This window comes from Carcharhinus amblyrhynchos, unplaced genomic scaffold, assembly GCF_965287045.1.
Source record: "Carcharhinus amblyrhynchos unplaced genomic scaffold, sCarAmb.v2.hapA scaffold_761, whole genome shotgun sequence".
Lineage (NCBI taxonomy): Eukaryota > Metazoa > Chordata > Chondrichthyes > Carcharhiniformes > Carcharhinidae > Carcharhinus > Carcharhinus amblyrhynchos.
Genome location: NW_027650501.1, coordinates 25,001 through 29,173, shown reverse-complemented (window position 1 = coordinate 29,173; position 4,173 = coordinate 25,001).

The window sequence follows — 4,173 nt, the reverse complement described above, 5'->3', positions numbered from 1 at the left end:
TGGCAGATGGAATTTAATCCAGATAAATGCAAAGTGATGCATTTTGGAAGAACTCATGTAGGGGGGAGTTATACAACAAATGGCAGAACCATCAGGAATACAGACACACAGAGGGACCTGGGTGTGCAAATCCACAAATCCCTAAAGTTGGCAACACAGGTGGAGAAGGTGGTGAAGAAGGCATATGGCATGCTTGCCTTTATAGGACGGGGTATAGAGTATAAAAGCTGGAGTCTGATGTTGCAGCTGTATAGAACGCTGGTTAGGCCACATTTGGAATACTGCATTCAGTTCTGGTCACCACACTACCAGAAGGACGTGGAGGTTTTGGAGAGAGTACAGAGGGGGTTTACCAGGATGTTGCCCTGGTATGGAGGGTCTTAGCTATGAGGAGAGATTGGGTAAACTGGGGTTGTTCCCCTGGAAAGACAGAGAATGAGGGGAGACCTAATAGAGGTGAATAAAATTATGAAGGGTATGGATCAGGTGAACAGTGGGAAGCTTTTACCCAGGTCGGAGGTGACGATCACAAGGGGGTCACAGTTTCAAGGTGAGGGGGGTGAGGTATAACTCAGATATCAGAAGGACGTATTTTACACAGAGGGTGGTGGGGGCCTGGGATGTGCTGCCCAGCAGGGTGGTGGAGGCGGACACGCTGGGATGGTTTAAGAATTACCCAGATAGTCACATGAGCAGACTGGGAATGGAGGGATACAAACCAATGGTCCAGTTGGACCAATGAGCAGCACAGGATTGGAGGGGCTGAAGGGCCTGTTTCCTGTGCTGTTCTTGGTTCTTTGTATGGGGGGGGGGGGTAGGAGTAGAGTTCAGAGAGAAATCAGGAGGGCAGAAAGGGGACAGGAGATTGTTTTGGCAGATAAGGCAAAGGAGAATCCAAAGAGCTTCTACAAATACATAAAGGGCAAAAGAGTAAGAAGGGAGAGAGTCGGGCCTCTTAAAGATCAATAAGGTCATCTATGTGTGGATCCACAAGAGATGGGTGAGATCCTAAATGAATATTTCTCATCAGTATTTACTGTTGAGAAAAGCATGGATGTTCGGGAACTTGGGGAAATAAATAGTGATGTCTTGAGGAGTGAACATATTACAGAGAAGGAGGTGCTGGAAGTCTTAAAGTGCATCAAGGTAGATAAATCCCCGGGATCTGATGAAGTGTATCCCAGGACACTGTGGGAGGCTAGGGAGGAAATTGCGGGTCCCCTAGCCGAGATATTTGATTCATCGATAGTCACGGGTGAGGTGCCTGAAGATTGGAGAGGGGAAAATGTTGTGTCTTTGTTTAAAAAGGGCTGCAGGGAAAAGCCTGGGAACTACAGGCCAGTGAGCCTCACATCTGTGGTGGGTAAATTGTTGGAAGGTATTTTGAGAGACAGGATCTACAGGCATTTAGAGACACAAGGACTGATTAGGGACAGTCAGCATGGCTTTGTGAGTGGAAAATCATCTCTCACAAATTTGATGGAGTTTTTTGAAGGGGTAACCAAGAAGGTAGATGAGGGCGTGTGAGTCAGTGTGTGTGGGAGCCGTACCCCAGTGAGAGTCAGTGTGTGTGGGACCCGTACCCCAGTGAGAGTCAGTGTGTGTGGGACCCGTACCCCAGTGAGAGTCAGTGTGTGTGGGACCCGTACCCCAGTGAGAGTCAGTGTGTGTTGCGGGGGCAGGGGGTAGTTGGGTGGTGGGTGTATGGGGTGAGATTGGGTGGTGGGTGTTTGGGGAGGGGGATTGGGTGGTGGGTGGTGGGGAGGGTGGTTGGGTGGTCAGTGTTGGGGAGGGAAGTTTGGGTGGTGGGTGTTTGGGGAGGCGGTTGGGTTGGGTGTTTGGGGAGTGGGTTCAGGGGTGGGTGTGGGATTGGTGGGTGTGGGGGAGGGTGGTTTGGGTGGTGGGTGTTTGGGGAGGGAGTTTGTGGGTGGGTGTGGGGGTGCTGGGTGTGGTGGAGGGGGTTTGGGAGGTGGGTGTGGGGTGGGGGTTATGGGGTGGGTGTGGGGGAGGGGGGTCGGATGGTGTGTGTGGGGGAGGGGGTTTGGGGGTGGGTGTGGGGGGGGTTTGGGGGCTGGGGGATGGGGTTAAGGCGTGGGTGTGGGGGAGGGGGTCGGACGGTGGGTGTGGGGGAGGGGCTTTGGGAGCTGGGTGTGGGGGAGGGGGGTAAGGTGTGGGTGTGGGGAGGGGGGTCAGATGGTGGGTGTGGGGGAGAGGGATGTGGGTGCGTGTGGAGGAGGGGGTTATGGGGTGGGTGTGGGGGAGGGGGTTATGGGGTGGGTGTGGGGGAGGGGGTTATGGGGTGGGTGTGGGGGAGGGGTTTTGGGAGCTGGGTGTGGGGGAGGGGAGTTAAGGGGTGAGTGTGGGGGAGGGGCCTATGGGGTAGGTGTGGGGGAGGGGGTTGTGAGATGGGTGTGGGTGCGGGGGAGGGGGAGCTGTGTGTGGGGAAGGGTTATGGGGTGGGTGTGGGGGAGGGGAATGTGGGTGTGGAGGAGGAGGAGGAGGATGTGGGTGTGGGGGAGGGGGATGTGGGTGTGGGGGAGGGGGATGTGGGGTGGGTGTGGGGGAGGGGGTTTAGGGGTGGGTGTGGGGGAGGGAGAGCTGGGTGTGGGGGAGGGGTCTATGGGGTGGGTGTGGGGGAGGGAGTTTAGGGGTGGGTGTGGGGGACGTGGAGCTGGGTGTGGGGGAGGGGGAGGGTGGGGTGGGGGTGGGGGAGGGGGGGGTCGGATGGTGGGGGTGGGGGTGGGGGCTATAGGATGGGGTTGGGGGCGGGCGTAGGATGGTGGGGGAGGGGGATGGTGGGGTGGGGGTGGGGGAGGGGGGTTGGATGGTGGGGGTGGGGGAGGGGGATGGTGGGGGTGTGGGAGGGGGATGGTGGGGGCGGGGGAGGGGGGGTCGGATGGTGGGGGTGGGGGCTATAGGATGGGGTTGGGGGCGGGTGTAGGATGGTGGGGGAGGGGGATGGTGGGGTGGGGGTGGGGGAGGGGGGTCGGATGATGGGGGTGGGGGAGAAGGATGGTGGGGGTGGGGGAGGGGGTTGGATGGTGGGGGTGGGGGAGGGGGATGGTGGGGGTGGGGGAGGGGGGGTCGGATGGTGGGGGTGGGGGAGGGGGGGTCGGATGGTGGGGGTGGGGGGGGTCGGATGGTGGGGGAGGGGGCTATGGGGTGGGGGTGGGGGTGGGGGGGTCGGATGGTGGGGGTGGGGGAGGGGGTTTAGGGGTGGGTGTGGGGGAGGGAGAGCTGGGTGTGGGGGAGGGAGTTTAGGGGTGGGGGAGGGGGAGGGTGGGGTGGGGGTGGGGGGGGGGGGGGTCGGATGGTGGGGGTGGGGGAGGGGGATGGTGGGGGTGGGGGAGGGGGGGGTCGGATGGTGGGGGTGGGGGTGGGGGCTATAGGATGGGGTTGGGGGCGGGTGTAGGATGGTGGGGGAGGGGGATGGTGGGGTTGGGTTGGGGGAGGGGGGTCGGATGGTGGGGGTGGGGGAGGGGGATGGTGGGGGTGGGGGAGGGGGGGTCGGATGGTGGGGGTGGGTGAGGACGATGGTGGGGGTGGGGGAGGGGGGTTGGATGGTGGGGGTGGGGGAGGGGGATGGTGGGGGTGGGGGAGGGGGGGTCGGATGGTGGGGGTGGGGGTGGGGGCTATAGGATGGGGTTGGGGGCGGGTGTAGGATGGTGGGGTGGGGGTGGGGGAGGGGGGTTGGATGGTGGGGGTGGGGGGGTCGGATGGTGGAGGTGGGGGGGTCGGATGGTGGGGGTGGGGGGGGTCGGATGGTGGGGGAGGGGGCTATGGGGTGGGGGTGGGGGTGGGGGGGTCGGGATGGTGGGGGTGGGGGAGGGGGATGGTGGGGGAGGGTGAAGGGGGTCGGATGGTGGGGGTGGGGGAGGGGGGGGTCGGATGGTGGGGGTGGGGGAGGGGGGGGTCGGATGGTGGGGGTGGGGGAGGGGGATGGTGGGGGTGGGGGAGGGGGGAGTCGGATGGTGGGGGAGGGGGGAGGGGGATGGTGGGGGTGGGGGAGGGGGGAGGGGGATGGTGGGGGTGGGGGAGGGGGGAGGGGGATGGTGGGGGTGGGGGAGGGGGATGGTGGGGGTGGGGGAGGGGGGGTCGGATGGTGGGGGTGGGGGAGGGGGATGGTGGGGGTGGGGGGGGAGGGGGATGGTGGGGGTGGGGGAGGGGGGGTCG